This window comes from Amblyomma maculatum, chromosome 6, assembly GCF_055883805.1.
Source record: "Amblyomma maculatum isolate TAMU_Amacu chromosome 6, ASM5588380v1, whole genome shotgun sequence".
Lineage (NCBI taxonomy): Eukaryota > Metazoa > Arthropoda > Arachnida > Ixodida > Ixodidae > Amblyomma > Amblyomma maculatum.
This window is the reverse complement of record NC_139349.1, coordinates 150,273,062-150,291,338: the sequence shown is the minus strand read 5'-3', so window position 1 is coordinate 150,291,338 and position 18,277 is coordinate 150,273,062. Positions and strand designations below refer to the sequence as shown.

The window sequence follows — 18,277 nt, the reverse complement described above, 5'->3', positions numbered from 1 at the left end:
ACAGGGTGAACTTGATCTCCCATATTACGTACCCAAATTAATCTGATCCTGGGCTAGCTGCATCCATTTGACCCCTGCGAGGGGCACTTCCGTGAGGCAATCAGTGTTCCACGGACTTTCATTTTAGGCAAATTAGCAAAGCTACTTAAATGACACCTTGTTGGTATTGACACTTTTTTTTCTATATGCCAATATTTAAACAGGTAGCTAATTAGCCTTTTTTCTTAAACAAAAAAAAATGCTACAGACCAGACCACACTACTCTCAAAAACACTGAACCGGAATTCCTTGCCAAGCACACTGTCTTTTTGATTACACTTATCTTCCCAGTACAAGTCTAAATCATTTCAATCAGTCGCGCTCAATCAAGTTGGGGACAGAGCAAACAAAGTTTGTTTTCATCACGAAAGTCGATCAGTATGCAGGGCTTTTCAACTACTGAAATGAAAAAGGCAGTCATGGGGTGCCCCAAAGAAAAGAAGCACTGTCTTATGTGAGGCGGAAAATTACTGTCACTTTCCATATCAACAAGTTTTTTGCAGAGTAACGCAAGCTTCTCCTGTGCCTGCCCACATGAAACTTGAACAATACGATTTATCATATAGCAGCTGCCATCTTTGCATTGAAAAACCGTACAATCTTTTTTTTTTTGCTTTCTTATATTGGCAGCTCCAAAATATTGTGCCACAATACAAAAAACGAAAATGTTCTACGGTGTGGCGAAAGCCACTACAAAACATGTTAAGGGCAAGTGATTCGGCTTCTGACAGCCCTGCTAATGACCGTGGCGCTCCAAACACTCTAACATCGTCAATAACCCATGAGTGAAGAATTCTCTTATGACCCAACATCTCCTGGCAGAATTCTAAAACTTTGGGAATAGGTGGGGTTGTGGCAAGATACTCATTCAGATGCTGGGCCATGGCAATTCGCTCAATTATTTGATTGGGCACACCTTTGGCTGATGTTATGAATTTCATTATTGCCCCATTTCCCCCTCGAAGACAAATGCAGAATTGCACCACAATGGTCCCAAGTTTCTTGCGCTGCTGGCAAGGTGCTGCAGAAGATGCACATTGAACGTCATGCAGCGCGCACCATAGAGACCCGCAGCTCGCTCCACAGACTTGTGAAGAATGTCATCTGGAACAAAAAAAAAAACAATAAAATATTACAACACGACTCCAGACCACAGAACAAAATATTCCTAGTTACCCATCAATCCATAAAATGATAAAAAATCTAAGTCAAGCAAAAGCTAAGTTTTCTTATGGCAACAAGAAAAAGTTGCATTCCAGTGATAAGCATGGAGACCATTCATATCAATCTGGCACAAATGCCTCATGACCATTATAGTGCGAACTGCGCCAAGTAAAATGTTTACTGACTGAGGGCTTGTCGCAGTTTCTGAAGATGATGTGAGCAAATATGAGGCTGCATTCTTCCTCCACCTCTCAACGTATAGTGGAATCATGTTTCTCTCTTAGCACCTCCTCTATTTCTACTCTAGGCATCAGAACTGCACACCATGAGTGAGTGCAGAGGACATATGAATAAAATCTTCCACATCAGTTCCCCTCTTGAGCCTGAGTCTTGCTGTGAAAACCTGAATATGAAGATTAAGATAGAGTTTAGCCTATTTTCTGCTTGTTTGCACAAAAGGATGAAATGGCACTAACATTTTTCTTTAAATACAAAATTTACATTACTTTTTCAACTCTTGCAAGGTAAATGTGCTTTACAACAGCCTTTGTATTTGTGGCAACTGAGTCTGATAATATGTCTCAGTTATATGCTTTCTGTTTATGACACACCTTTGCAAAGATACTATTGCTCAGTGAATGGCTAATTCAGATGTCCCCATGTTTATGGTGCTCCCAAAACTTCAGTTTCCAGCTGCTTCCCTTAGAGAATTTTTCACAGCGGAGCACTAATTGCATATGAGGTATGAGGAATTGGGATGTGGTTGCTTTAGATCATGTGAAATGTAGTTTAAACAGGTGCAGAGCATGTGCACGTAGATAAGATGTGGGTAAACGTGACAGACAGTAATTACTAGTGCTTGTTTTCCTTCAAGAAAAAGAATGTTTAGAAAATTTTCTTCCTCTTTTTTCAACGAAGAGGTTTTGTGCATTGCATGTCATTTTTCTGCTCCTTGAGATATCTTGCATACTTAATAGTTCAAGCGAGCCTGGCATGCCTCTGGGTTTCTTGATGTACCCTTTTACTAAAGAAAAGTAAAGGGACTGCAATTGAGCCATCTCAAGTTATGCTTCCAATTGCAGCAAGTTGCTGAAAAAAATAATTGAGCGGCTGTTGGCACTTGAAAAACTAGAGTAAATAATGAAGAAAGGTAATGTCTTCTGACATCATTTACCCAGAGTTTTCTGTTAATCATAAAATGCTTGGGAACACTAACAAGAAGAAAAGCATTCTTCAGTTCCTGCTTTTTTTTTTCAAGATTACATGCAGTTCAAATCTCTTAAGCCCCCTTTCAAGACAGCTACCAGGAGCAGAAAACATTTTCTTGTCAATCCGTTTTGCACATGCATGGAGCCCTAGCTTTGACGACATATTTCTGCCGAAATTGTATCCATGCTTTTACACAGGTAATGAAATTACTTACAAGTTTGACTGTCCCAAGAAACAAGGAAATTATTTATTTATGTTTTGTGTACTCCTACATGATACAAAAAATGCCTTCAAATGCAGGTCCTCACAGCCAGATGAAAACGCAGCCCTTAGTCATTTCATTTAACTTTCTGGAATGCATTTAGATATCACACTCTATCCATACATTTTAGAGCAATGCTTTTATCTTGTGTCAATAATAGTACTCATTGAATGTCTTGGTTCATTACATACACAGTATGTGCTTTCGGTCACAACTAAACAGTTGCAAGTCTATGCCCATGAAGTTTTTTGTTCCTATATCACTTCTGCCTTTCTTCTCACAGTTATTTACGCTTTTCATTCTGGTTGGCCAGATAAGTAGCTTACCAGCATGAGTGAGGTCGGCAAGGCATAGTTGTTCGCTCAGTAGAAGGTGGATGCATTCCACAAGGTGGGAAAAGTGGTTCCAGTACCAACATGGAAGAATTCCGTGACAGCATGGCAGGCAGTAGTACAGCAACCAATTCCTCCACTCAGCTGCCTTCCAGAAGACTCATGCAGTGATCTAGGCAGCTGTGTCACGACATCAGGTGGCCGTATCGCCATTAGGCGTTCATCCACTTTTGCAATGATTGACAGACTACCTACAAAGTTTGACAAATTCTACAATTTAATTAAAAAACTAAACAATAATAAGTAAAACACATAGTTCCACATCAGCAAAGAAAGACACACCAGGCACGACCGCTCGATGGAAGCGCACTGGGTGCGGCCTGCTGCGTCGCAACGCCGTCAATGGGTAAGCGCGTCCTTGGGGAGTTTACAGTTGCGCCCGCTATTTCTGCTGAGGGCGCCACTGTTCGGGGACACGTCGCCGCCTGGGTCGCCGGCTCTGAGCGAGCGGTCTGCTTCCTTTCTGGGCGCGTTCGCCTCGCGTCTGCGTGGTAAACGCAAACTTTTGTGTGCGCGTGTGCAAGCACGTTAACGTTGAGACTGGATGCGTTTGTTTTTTAAGGCGAAAGCCGTTCTAGGCTCATGAAGCGAAAATCTATGCGCAGAAGCTGTGCCTGTTATGTGTGCGTCGCATCTGTGCACTAGTGTGCCAGTCGCAAAAGCGGACGTGGAAGGAGGGAGATTAAGAATGAAAATGATTGATGGTGATTGGTAATCAATAAAAGTTATAAATAGACATTGATAGAGATAATGACTAATGCTAATGACTAATAATGGTTAATAATGGCTAAAATGATTTGTAATGACCAGTATATCAAACTATGACATGCAATGACCGCAATTGATTAGAAATGAGTAAAAGTGCTTAGCAATGTGTGGTAATGACTATAATAGCTAGGCATGACTCATCATTACTGTTAATGACTACGAAATGACCAATATGTGAAACGACGACATGTAATGACCACTGCTGATTCTAAATGAGTAACCTTCTTAGTTATGAGTGATAAGGGCTGCAATGACTACGCAGGCAGATTCATCATGACTGAGAAACGACCAATATATCAAACGACGACTTGAAATGACGAACTGTGGCAAAAAATGAGAGGCAAATGATAGGAGAAGGGTGAGCTTTCGCCGTCCTCCGCTTAAGAGACATCTAAGAGACCCTCTAATTTTATCTGCTGAGCTCGCTTCATGCAAAGACAGCAGCGAGGAGTGGAAATGCTCTCGCTTCCTCTGAAATGAAAGCGGCGCTGAGGTTAAAAAGTCCAGATGCTGAAGCATAATGCCCTATCAGCTGCCATTGAATTTGCTACAAGGGACAGCAGATTGGACTTGTTGGTGATTAATTGTAGGTTAACCGCGCAAACAACGTGACGGGAACACAGGAGAAGAAGACGGCACAACCGCGCTAGTTGTGGCGTCTTCTTTTCCTGTGCTCCCGTCGCGTTGTTTAACCTATTTAGTTACCAGGGAGCTGGCCAGTGAACTAGGATTTTTAACGATGGGTTGCGAAGCAGATGAACAAGATGAGGTAGCACCAGAAGCTTTTCTCGCAGGTTATGTTGCGAGGACATATCAGAAAAAGCTACGAAGGGGATTTCTATATAAGTATGCAATTTGTTCTAAATTTTGCCGCGCTAGTCTGAGTGGCCTTTTGGGTAAAGGAGCCTGTGCATACAACATTAGGTTATACTGTTGAGACTGTTTGAACCGATGCGATAAAATGAAAAGCCACGTTCCACAGAAAATCCGGCGCCCGGTCTGTCGGCGGAAAGTCGGAAAAAAACCTTTCCGGTAAGAGGCACTTTAGTTGGTGATATGGCAACACCTTTGGCGCAATGAAAACACATGACATGTTCAATGTGACAGGAGCTGCCAAACCAGAGAGAGTCAATAAGATGTAAGGGTAAAATGGGAATTATTGAAAGCGGGACCCTTAGATCCAAAGTCAGGCACACTGTACTCCTATAGGGCACGTTTTACAGCTTCGGTAAAGAGGTTCTTTATATACTTCTGTGTAGGGTGCTATTTTATAAATTGCATTGGCTTAAGGCTGCATTCTATTGATATGCGAGAGAGGCAGCAATTACGGGATACGGTGAATAAGCAGGTAGCAAAGTGCGGGCACTCTGACGAGGCTCCTCAAGGAGACTTAGAACCCCAAGTTTTGTTTATCACTACCAGGTTGTTGCTTAATTTATGCGATATTTGGTAATGGTCTTGAGGCGACATGTAAGTCGAGCAGGAGCCTGTTGCAGGAAATATGGGTCAACTGGACCAGTTACAGGTTAATGAAAACCAAGGACAGTGGAGGCTTGATGTACCCTTCAAGCTTTGTCAGCCTACGAGCACCTTCATTAACAGGATGATGAAGTCTGAAGAGGTCCGGCGAAGTAGCAAGCTGTGTAAACTTGGCTTCATCATTATTTTCTCAGTGTACACAGTGCCTGCAGCTAATCTATAAAAACAATGATCGTGCCCATGATAAGGCGCTATGCAAGATATCGTTAAGTTGCTGCCCCCACTGATAGCGAGCTCGGCTGGAAATGTCAACTCAACAGTGGAGCGATGTTTATGGTATGGCATAAACCTCTCTCAAGAAAGGTTTTCCGTCTGCGATTGGTAATTTTCTTCCTTCTTTTGTGTGGCAATTAAATAAGCGTACTCGGCTGCTCGCTGAATCTCGGCCGCAGTTGCGCTCTGACGCGTGAAAATTCTTGTGACCGCAGCTAAGAGTTTCACAACAGCAACACTGGATGCGCGTTCTTCTATTGAAAATTATGAACCAGCAAAATTGTATGGGTTTGCGAGCAGCCAATAAAAATAGTAACAAAAACTTTCGGCGCATATACGTCGCACCTTGATGCAGACCGACTCTATCAAGCACGCTTACTTTGTCCGGTCATGCAAAATGCGGGAAGCCATGACGGATAGCGTTCTGGCGTAAAAAGTTTAAGGTCTCCTATTGAGTCAAAGATCCCAGGTTATCATCTAGATTTAACCAAATAAACATCTTCATATTTCCACCGTAACATTTGTCACAATGAGATAGAAAGGTTGGTTACATGTCGCATTTTCACAGAGGTTGCTCATAGTAGGACTTTTTGTATTGGATAGGGCTGACAGCTTAGAACAGGTTGACATCAATTTGTGTATAAAAGCTGTATGCAGGAATGAGTAAATGGTATGAAAATGACACAAGGAATTCACGACATAGTTAAGTGGTTATGCATTAGGCTACCAAGCAAGTGAACAGCTTCGAATTGTTCACAGCTTGGTCACATTTTAATGTGACGAACAACTGGATCCGAATGCAACATCACGGTAATGCGAGCTCTCCAATCGAGTGGCCATGAACCACCGTCACTATAGGTTTCTCGGGGTACACTCCAGTATACATCCTTGCCGAGCAAGCGCTAAGTGCTGACATGGTCACACTAGACATGACAGTGTATGCTAGTTCTTGTTGCCAAATTGTGTGAAGCGGAGCTCTTATGTCCTTAAAATAAAAGGCTTCTACCACGCCGACGCCTCCCTCAAAGCGCAGCCAGGCGCAGCTCTCCGCGCGCGGCTGTCCCCGAACGGTGGCGCCGCGGCGGTGGCGGCTTGAAGTAGGCGCCTCCCGCCGGTTTCGGGTGACGTAGCAGGCCGCACCTAGTGCGCTTCCATTGAGCGGCCGTGCACCAGGCATTGAAAATAAAAACATTTGCCCGCATTAAAAGTAATAGCTCGTTTACGCACAGCAGATGATAGCAATAATGTACTGCAATTCGTTTTTAGTTGCATTTGATTCCACAGCTCTTCTGAGAGATGATGAGCTTTTGCCAATAGTACGAAACATATATTTTTTGCTCAAAAAGGCCCTAACTGATTACTGTGTTCTGCTTACAGAAATTGGTATTTTTATTTATATAGTTCGCCTTTTAACAACATATGAAAGCTTCAACAGATCATGTGCCTGAACTGTTTTCAAGTATACCGCTTATGTGAATAAACCATAGCTGTCAGTGCGCACTTTTCCTGTACCTCGGTTGTCTTGCTTTTCCTCATCTGTCTTTTTGCCAACTGTAGCGCACAATTCCCATCCAAATGTTTAACTGACTACCCTCCACGACAGCTTTGCTTATAAAAGCTATGTCTTTAGAAATATATCAGACCACTGTAATGCAGTAATGTTCTTTAATTTGCCTTCAGAATGTCCATGAAATAGAAACAAAGCAAAATTAAGCTTGTCTATAGTGCCAGAAATCATCGCTTTCATAGTTACCTCGAGGAATCTCCAGCTCCACAAACAGTACATTTTTCAAGCATTATATATTCAGTCTCTCCAAACCTTACAGTGAACCTCCAAAAGGTCCAGTAATATTTTTTATTTGATATTCACTAAACAAGTGATATAATTACTCAGTAAAAACTGGATAGAGATATGTACTTTGGACTAGATCCTACTACATTTATTACCGACTACATCGGATGTATTTTTCGATCGCTTCACTTTGAAACTTCAAGGCACGTCGGACATACCTGTAGCATTTTTTTGCAGCTAAGTTGGTGTTGAAAGTCCAACTGAATACGCGCCAGCAGTGCAGTGGCTAGCGTTACTGCTTTTCACAACTCTAGGGTGCGCAGCACTTGTATGTATGACAAATGTGATGCCTTTCAGCCTAATACTGGCTGACTGAAGTCATGAAGTAGCAGTGTTATTGCAAAATTTCTCCTCTCTATTTCTGTGCAAACATATCAGGCTCAGATTTTGTGCCATGTGGCGGATTTCAGCGCTGCGAATCTCTGCTCGCATATGTGTGCACATGGAGACGACCGCTGACGCTGAGCAGGGCCACTCTGATTAGCTCACACTAGCCTCGAATCCACACGTATTCAAGATCCATCTAGGTGAACTTTCATTAGTAAACAAAGCTGCTGTCAGAGCACTTGCATTGTCTGCCCTTAAAAACACAAACAATTTCGCTGTTACATAAGTGCATCGTTCACGCTTTTGTCTTTTCAATTGATCACTCTTGCATTGCAATACAGCATGTCTTCACCTCAGACTCGCTGCCCAGTCATCACCGCCTCAAGTAGACTTGACATTGCCGAGCTTGCAACGGCTGCAAGGTAGAATCTAAACGAATATATAATGATGAATGCTCTACTTGCTCTATTTGCAGGTAATGAATAGCTATATCATAACATCGTAGTGTTGTGCCTGCTATGGGCTTTGAGGTCGTGGCACGATTGCAGATAACTTTATTTAAAGTACGAGCATGTGACAGATGCGATCGAGACTGTTGTGCGAAATAAACAAGTTGAAGCCCTAAAGCATCCCAATTGGCGTACGTATCGCATTGCCTGTTGCGTTAGCTTTTTATTGCACCCTGTGCGAGCGACAGCGATGCTTGCTGCGCGCAACCACGACTGAAGAGACCGATCTTTCATGAGCGAATAACTTCCCTTTGTAGTCACTTGAAAGTTGGAAAAGCACAGCTCCATGCCTGAGCAGCAATTAAGCAAATTGCGTGCATATGTTAGACGCGATCTACTTTGGCCTACATCGATGTATATTATGTGTTAATAATGAGGACGACTGTTTACAGCCTTTTTGTCAAACGTTTAGAACCTAGGGGATTCACTTCTGAGCCGTACGTGTGGCTCTTCATGCATGCATTTTCAGTGTACCGATGCTCAGTAAAGTCAACTTTTTATACTGTCCTAGCTCACCAGTGGGTATAGCAAATCCACAAATGTTAAAGGAGCCCTATATGTCATGGCTCCTAAACAGAACTCTGGGTTCTGAACTTTTGACAAGGGCGTATGTCAGGCGTATCCTCATACGCTTAATAATTCAAACTACCAGAGCTAACGCAGCTACTGTGGGCCCACTTGGTTGGCAAAATCATAACTTCCTTTATTTATAGAAGCATATCCATTCTTTAAAATAGAGCTGTTTGGCCTGTCAAAAATATACCGACACATATGCTTTCTTCTGGCTATGCTGTCTGCCTCATTTTGCATCATCGACATCCTGAATCCCTCAAAGATGAGCTGTACGTTTGCCTTAGCATGTTCAGGAGCTAAGGAATCTGAGTGGTAAGTGCCATGAATCCCCTGCACAGTAGGGAACATGTGCTGTATATTATTGACAAGGGCTATATTTCCTACAGATTTGATATGAAATTCACAGAACCAGTCGCAATAGTACAATCAAACTTTTAAGTTCACCCTCATCAACATGAACATTTCGCAATATCTTAGTTTATGAAATGAAAATAACCTTACCTATGTAGAACACTTCGTGACAATTAGACGTGTCGAACCATAGCTCTGCAAACTGCCTTGTGACTCCCAGTAAAACACTGTGCATGTACTCAACTGCATGGCCACGCACCAGGTCAAAGTTCGGCAAGTCAACAAGGGGGGACAGCGCCTTTAGCCCATTCACTGGCACTTTCAGTTCCAAAGCTAACTTCATGTTGTTGAGCACACCTTAGGATGTTCTCACAGTAGCTCGTTCAGTGTCCATGTAGCGCAATACTCCTAAAACAGTGAAGATATTTAGAAACAAGAATTCAGTTGAGTTCTTTCAGCATATTGCACAAGCCATATTCAAAGCAGTATTATAAGAGCCATAATTAAAAAGGGGGCTGGAGCAATCACACATGAGATAGCAAAAAGAAAAGATTTTTCTGTTCCGCACGGAATTAAATGGCCGCTAGCTCTGCATGGCAGCATAAAATAGGAAGAAGCCCCAGGTTTCAAGTAGATATATGTGAACGATGTAGCAAATTCATAGATTCTCAAGCTATATTATAAATATTTAGAAATGACGGAAAGAAGTAGCATGCAACAGCCTTAGAAGTAAAAACAATTATGCAGCAACTGTTCGTGGTTTGCCGAAATATCCAACTTGTACCACCAAGTTAACCCACACAGTTTTACATCTTCACAGAGGCTACCTACGGTGGTTAGATAGAAGGTGGCTTCCACTGCAGCTTATTTGGCATGAATGCCGTGGTATCAGCCTTGTCAAAAATATTTTTTTTTTCTTTAAGCAAGCAGGGTCCTTGCTTTTTGAGCATTTTTTTTATTTAGGTTAACTCTACTATTCTTAGTGAAGCTTTCATGACCAATGAGAAAGTTTATTATGTGTCGACAACAATGTAAATGTGTCTCACTAATGTAAAGCAGTGCTGGCTGCCTTGTTGATACAAGTGGAATATGTTTTGCAAAGGGTGTTTTGTTCTTGGTTTTGAAATATAAAATTCTTCCCATATTTTTTTTTCATATAGTTACAGATTGATCTTACACCACATAACCTTCTTAAGGAGAAATAGTAATCTTATAATATCTCTAATGAAAGTACAGGACGGCATTCCTCTCTGACAAACAAGACATAGAGAAAAATCATACAATTTTGCACCCAGGGCACATTGCAATTTATCAGCAGCCTTTATTTTTACTGTGCCTGCTTTGGTAAATAGATCGATTATATACTATTACCCAGGCAATCAACCTATATGGTTTATTAAACATATCAGGAATGGAAATTCATTCCTATAAGCAAATGTTGTCATTTTAGTACTCCTATGTGGTACAAACCATTTTATTTTATCTTTTATTCATTTATTTTTATGCAGAAAATAAATGCATTAGTTTTTTACATTTATAGTGAGTTTTTATATCCAGGCTGTCGACAAGCTTGGCCTCTAACTGCTGGCTGAATAAGAGTCTTATGCTACTACTACTACTACTACTACTACTACTACTACTACTGACTTTTTGTAAAGACTGCATGTGGCCTTTAGTTTTGCTGCATTGATGCCACATTTGCCTAGGTACCAGGACCCTTGTCAAGCTGTTCAATACAGCTTCTAGTCTTAGCTAATTCCGTTTTTGCAAAAAAGAAAAATAAACAAACTAGGACGGAAATGTTACTTTCTAAAAACCTTTGTTCTACATTTTATGGAGAGCATATCCCTGCATATCTATCACTGAAAATCAGTTGAACTTGCACTACATTTCTTAATGTATATGCTAATTGAATTGTGGCAATCTTTGACTTTTTATTTTTGCTACGTGCACGTTTATTGAGTAGGAATTCCTTTTCAGTAGGAATTCCTAGAGATATGAATTGTCTGGGAACAAAATACATCATGCTATAAATTTCATAATTGAAAGAACTGAGAACTGAGATTGCTATTATATTTATTGAACTTAGGAATGCAACACAACATCACTTAAGTGCATACAAACAGAATAGTTAATTGTAGAAATCATGCAGTTCTGCCAAAACAGCATGATGCAGTGTAATGAAATGGCATATTTAAAGTTGAGTGATACATTTTTTTTTTTTTCAAGGCACAATTAAAGCCAGTGGTGTCTTTTATAAATGCAACATATTTTTGTTTTGATTGGTGCGCTTTGAAGAGCTCACCATAGCTCTTCAAATAGCAGGGGGGAGTTACTAGTTGAGTTTGCAGAGCGCAATAACTTACGAATCATGAATACCTTCTTCAGCAAACGGAAGAACCGGAAATGGACATGGAAAAGTCCTAACGGAGAAACTAAAAATGAAATCGACTTCATAATGTGTTCAACCCCCGCCATTATGCAAGATGTAGAGGTAATCGGGAAAGTGCGATGCAGTGACCACAGGATGGTGAGGTCCCGAATTAGCCTAAATCTGAAGAAGGAACGCAACAGATTAGTAGGAAAGAAACCCATCAACGAATTAGCGGTGAGGGGGAGGGCAGAAGAGTTCAGGATCTCGCTACAGAATAGGTTTTCAGCTCTAACTGAGGATGGCGACATTACCCTAGAGGGAAGGAACAATAATTTCAGAGATATCATTACTGAGTGCGCGGTAGAAGTAGGCGGTAGGATAGTTAGAGAGGATACCGGCAAGCTGTCTAAGGAGACGAAAGATTTGATTAAGAAACGGCAGAATATGAAAGCTTCCAATCCAACAGACCAGATCGAATTGGCCGAGATATCAAAGCTAATCAATAAGCGCAAGGTGGCCGATATAAGGAAGTATAACATGGAGAAAATTGAGCATGCTGTAAAGAACGGGGGAAGCCTTAAAGCGGTAAAGAAGAAATTGGGCATAGGCAAAAACCAGATGTATGCGATAAAGGACAAGGCGGGCAACGTCATCACTAATATGGAAAAGATAGTCAAAGTAGCCGAAGAGTTCTATACAGATCTCTACAGTAGCCAAAGTAGTCAGGACCGTAATGAGATTGGCGGTAGGGAAAAACAGCCAGACGTTCCACCAGTGACGAAGGACGAGGTCAAGAAAGCACTAGAAACTATGAAAAGGGGGAAATCAGCTGGAGAGGATCAGATAACTACAGATTTGCTGAAGGACGGGGGGGATATCGTGCTAGAAAAACTGGCCACCCTGTATACGCAGTGCCTGGTGTCATCGACGGTACCGGAACCATGGAAGAATGCAAACATTATCCTCATTCACAAGAAAGGGGACTCTAAGGACCTTAAAAATTACAGACCAATCAGCTTACTGTCTGCTACGTATAAGGTATTTACTAAGGTAATCACTAATAGAATCAGGACAACCTTAGACTGCAATCAAGCAAAGGATCAAGCAGGGTTTCGGAAACGGTACTCTACTATCGATCATATCCATACCATCAATCAGGTGATAGAAAAATGCTCGGAATATAACCAGCCCTTATACATAGCATTCATTGATTACGAAAAAGCATTTGACTCAGTTGAAACCTCGGCGGTGATGAAGGCATTGCGAAATCAAGGGGTAGACGAGCCGTACGTGAAAGTGCTGGAAGATATATATAGTGGCTGCACAGCAACCATAGTTCTGCATAAAGAGAGTAACAAAATTCCCATAAAGAAAGGTGTTAGGCAAGGAGACACAATCTCCCCAGTACTATTCACAGCTTGTTTAGAGGAAGTATTCAGAGACTTGGAATGGGAGCAGTTAGGGATAAGGGTAGATGGAGAATACCTCAGTAATCTGCGATTTGCTGATGACATTGCCTTGCTAAGCAACTCGGGGGATGAACTGCAAATAATGATCGATGACCTAGACAGGAAAAGTAGAAAGGTAGGCTTGAAAATCAATATGCAGAAGACTAAGGTAATGTTCAACAGCCTCGGAAAGGAACAGCAGTTTACATTAGGTAGCGAAATAGTGGAAGTAGTAGGCGAATATGTCTACTTAGGACAGGTAGTAACCGCAGATCCGGACCACGAAAAGGAAATAACAAGAAGAATACGATTGGGATGGAGCGCATTTGGCAAGCACTCGCAGATTATGACTAGCAGCTTACCGGTATCGGTCAAGAGGAAAGTATACAACAGTTGCATCTTGCCTGTACTCACCTATGGGGCTGAAACGTGGAGGCTAACCAAGAGAGTTCTACTTAAGTTGAGGACAACCCAGAGGGCTATGGAACGAAAAATGGTAGGGGTAACATTAAGAGATAGGAAGCGTGCAGAGTGGGTGAGAAAAATAACTCAAGTTACCGACATTCTAGTAGAAATTAAGAAGAAGAAATGGACATGGGCAGGACATGTAGTGCGAAGAGAGGATAACCGATGGTCGCTGAGGGTAACAAACTGGATTCCAAGGGAAGGAAAGCGTAGCAGGGGGCGGCAGAAAGTTAGGTGGGCGGATGAGATTAAGAAGTTCGCAGGGGTCAAGTGGATGCAGGTAGCACAGAACCGGGTTAAGTGGAGAAATATGGGAGAGGCCTTCGCCCTGCAGTGGGTATAATCAGGCTGATGATGATGATGATGATGAAGAGCTCACTCAGCATAGCACCCTTTGTGACTACCTGCAGTAAGCTGTTGTGCATCCGTTCGGCGACCGTTTTTTACCCTTACCCCTGTTCTTTATTCCTGTCACACCCCTCTATCCATCCCCTCTCCGTCTTCTCACTGCCCCTTTCCAATTTCCGCTGGCAGCCACGCAGGTGCTTAATTCTGACTAGGAATAGCAAGCACCACAATGTCTGTCCCCTTGTCTGAATAAACCACTAAAATAAAATGAAGTTAAGCGCCAAGTCTTAGCGTGCCACGCCCTCCCAGGTATCCAAAATGCCGTTAAGTAAAATCAACACATGACTTTCTCCAGCTCATATAATCTACCCCCTCTCCTTCTAGGGTCGTCGCCTATCGTCCCCATTTTGAGGTAAACTATTGTATAAAGGTCAATACCCATCCGCATCTTTCACGTCTTCGTGGTTGTTAGAGTGCCTTCCAGAATGCCCTTTCATTTTGCTTCTTGTCATTCTTTTCTTTTTTTCGCTACTGGAAGCAGTGGTCGATATCAGTCTCCCAAAAGCAGAAAAGCCTTAGTGCAGCCTTGGGGGAACCTGACTGGCTTAATTATATATATGGCTGTTTATGCGGCTTAGAAATTTTATTCCGTGATGGGGTGCTGAGTGCACTTGGAGCATAGCGGCTTCGCGCCGATTTCAAATGCGGGCATATGTTTGAGACTCATTTCTGACTCCCGCGTAAGAAAAAAAAAAGCTGCCTGGACAGCTTTTTCCCGTTCTCCAATCCCAGCGCCGTCTCTCTTCTGCAGACGGGGGCGCGCGGCGGCGAAAAAAACAAGATGCTCCAAGTGTTAGACCTCCCCCTCCCCCCCCCCTTTCAGCGCAGTTGTGGGGGACGTTACTGCGATGGAAGGAGAGGAGAAAACGTGTGTAGTGCCAACACCCTCTGCACGGCGTAAAAAATTGAACGAAGGAAGGAGCTCCGTCAAGAGTTGTAGGCGACTGGAAAGGGGAAAGGCATTTTGAAAGAGCGGTGTGTGGCGCATGCCTACCGCGTAGGGGACCCCTCCATGAAAGGAAACGGCCGCGTGCGTGCGGGTTTCGCGGCGTCGCTGTACCGCTTCGGGCACTGGGGGGATGCTTCGGGAGACACGACTCACACACGAGGTCGACGCATTCTCTTCAAGCCATGCTGCGAACATATGCTTCCACTTTACTCTGTCATTAGAAAATGCACATGAAACAGCTAGCACACGTGTTTGCGCCTGTCGTATGTAACACTGCGCACTCTCTTTCATAGAAAGCCGGTTTGATTGCCGAAGTCGAACCTAAAACAATGGTACGGTAGTCGAGCAATTATCAATGGCGGCCACGACCTGTTTAGAATCCGCGCCGGCGCACACACTTCCCTACTACTGTAGCAGGGAGAGAGAATAGATTTCATTGAGCTTTTGTAAGGTCCCGTCCGGAGCTTTTCCAGTAGTACAGGAGGTTTAATCAGTTTAATGCGAGAATAAACCATCGTCGTGATTGGTAGGAGCATACTCGTCAGCAGGTAAGCATTATCTTCACCCTAAGTCAGCTTTTAACTAAAGTGCAATCAGAGACACCGCTTTCTTTCGGCGAGACGTTTAGTTTTTTGTTTGTTAGTAATCTGCTTCTGAAACGAAGTTGTGGCACCGGATCTGAAGATCAAGACTTTCCGCCTATCCATGTGATGCGCCACTCGGCTCAGGCATCATAAAACTCCTGCGTTTTTCGATTTTGTTACGGTGCACCTTAGCTGATAAAAAAAAATGTTTATTTTTATTAGTACTTCACGGGTGAATTCAGCAATACAATTTCGGGTCGGCTGATGAAACCAGTCAAAAACCAATTTTCTGTTCTCTTTTCGTAATTTCCAAGCCTGCTCCCTTCATAATTTACGTGTCCTGTGTATGCATGCGGTTCACCTTCAGCACATGTGCGTACAGCACCCTGTCAGGCAGCTTATCTCTTAAGCAATCGCATTGGCAGAAATCAGCACTTTACACATATTGCGCAGTATATAACACGCATATATATATACAACCAGTATGAAAATCACAAAAATAAAAACGTACCTTCTTCTCGCTGACCGCATGCCAAGCACCATTGGCATCCAAAGTGCCCGTTGAACTGGATCTGATTGCACACCAGCGCTCGTGCAGGGGAGTCGACACAGCAGCATATTGCGTGGACTGTAGATGTGATTGTGTCTGACGCATGTTGCCAAGTTATAGTCCCACAAGACATGACCTTGTCGATAAATTTATCACGAAAGAGCATCATATCGGGATGAGTGAATTTTCGATTCTTCTCGAAATTAGGTTCTTTTCGGTGACTTGAAGACGTGGCAAATTGCACCACAGGCGCGCCCCGTCCAAGACGGTGATCAGAGACGACGAAATATGGATAACGACACTTCAGAGTTACAAAGAGGTTAACTGAAATTTATATACAAAACTTTACAATATTTACAGCAAGGTTAGGCATAATATACATGGATCTGGCTAGCTCGGCCTAGCCGAAGATGTACACATCAAGCCATAGCTCAGAACATCAGACCGGTCTCTCGGGCTTGGTTTTAAGCCCTCCGTGTCCAGCCCACATTTCAGTTGCGTCCAATCGCCACGAACTTCAACATGATTGGTTCGTGGCCACGTGCAACTTCAGCAGTGTGAGTGAAACCCTTTCCCCACAACGAAAGAAAGAAAAACACAAAACACAAAATGTCACATGCTGTCCACATTCCACTGTACACCTTGCCGCGTTCTCGCGTCAAGATCATCAAAGCAAATGAGCAGGGTCGTTAGCGGACCGCCGCCATCTCTCGCCCCCGCTCTTCCTAGAACTTGTAAAGTCCGTGACCTCCGGCTTAGCGGCGGCGCGACGAAAAGACGCCCGGTCAATCGGTCCTCCTGCGGACGTCTTCCCCTTTGTTCAACTTTCCCCATCACTTTTCCCCCGGCGCCGAATGTCACCTTTCTGTCTGGACGCGGCGTGTCTATGAACGGACGTTTCAGCCGCGACGGCGGTGTCGTGTCGGCTCGTATGAAAAGCATACTGCAGGTATGCACAAAGCAGCTTAACTTCCCCTCTTGGGGACTCGATCGCCTGTCAGCCGCCCGGTGACACCCGTCACTCTAATGGCTTTCACTGCTTTATCCGGTGATTCGCGGCGCCTTCTCTGCATGCAGCTAGCACCAATTCATGCTACAAGCAAACCTACCACGAGGTACTGAGTACATAGCCGCTAATCCGGGGGTGCCTAGCGATACCTTACAGGATGTTTGCTTCCGAACCAAAGTCCTCCTACGCAAACATTCTTCAAGCGTTCTTTTGGAGGCAGCTCATTGATGATAAATTGTATCGGCCAAACGGAAGAATTGGACGACTTATACAGCGGACTACCATCCGTATTAAAAACAATAGTGAGGTCTCCCCAGTTAAAGGCACTACTCCTACGCAGCTCTTGATACACTTTTCCGTCGGTGATGTCTTCAATGTCTTGAGAGCCAGTCAATAATTTTGCCTTTATCTTTTGAAGATTTGCAGCCAATGAGTCCTTAGTTTTCGATATTACGTGGCGAATTTGCTCTTTGATGTTGAATGTGGTAAAAAAATGGCCTTTGCTGTTCATGCGAGACGCGGTGATTGTGCTTTTGCAAACTGAACAGTACAGTCTGTCAGAAGAACGGCTTAAAGAGCTTCCACATGTGTCACAAAAGTAGTGCCGTTCTGCACTGCCTTGTCTGCCCAAAGTTTGCGGAAGAGGTACTTGCTCGTTGGAAGTACGTTTTCGGTTGCTCCGAAAAGGGCGTCGATTAATTTCAGCAGATCATCCAAGGCGGTCCATGTTAGCCAACGACGAAAGCCATGATGAGTACTATGGCCTTGGTAGTAGTCGAGTTTGGCAGCCTGTCATCGCCATACTCCTCCAAGCACGACGTAAATACGCTCGCCTCGTCAATCGGCGGAGGCGATGTGGGCTGTTCTAGCGGCGGAGTGCTTCCGCCAGCTTCCTCTGAGACGGAACCTACCGAAAAAGCATTTTGAGGCTGTTCCGATGCCGGTTCTGCAGGACTGTGCGTGTCCATCGCTTCGCTAGTCCTTGCCACCACAGAAGACATTGAAGATCCAGCATTAGCGTCACAGCTCGACTCTTGTGGCAACCAAGCTGCTCGTCGTCTTGAGCACGCCGTCGAACGTAGCAAGATGAATGATCATCCTTTCTCAAAGTACGTCTTGCGTCTCTTTTTATTCTGCACAGAGCTCATGACTGCTCAATAACTATTTATATATAACTTGTACTTGTACTTTGTATATAACATGAATTGGGCAGTGGCCTCACAGCACACCAACACGGAAACGCCGTCACTGTAGCAATGCGCTCGTTTAAAAGTTGGTCACAATTCGAACGC

General features: G+C 43.4%; 1 pseudogene; it reads right to left on the bottom strand.

The window, feature by feature from the left end:
- Positions 1 to 979: 979 nt before the first annotated feature.
- On the bottom strand, positions 980 to 17,986 carry LOC146187029 (uncharacterized; annotated as a pseudogene).
- Between the last annotated feature and the right edge of the window lie 291 nt (positions 17,987 to 18,277).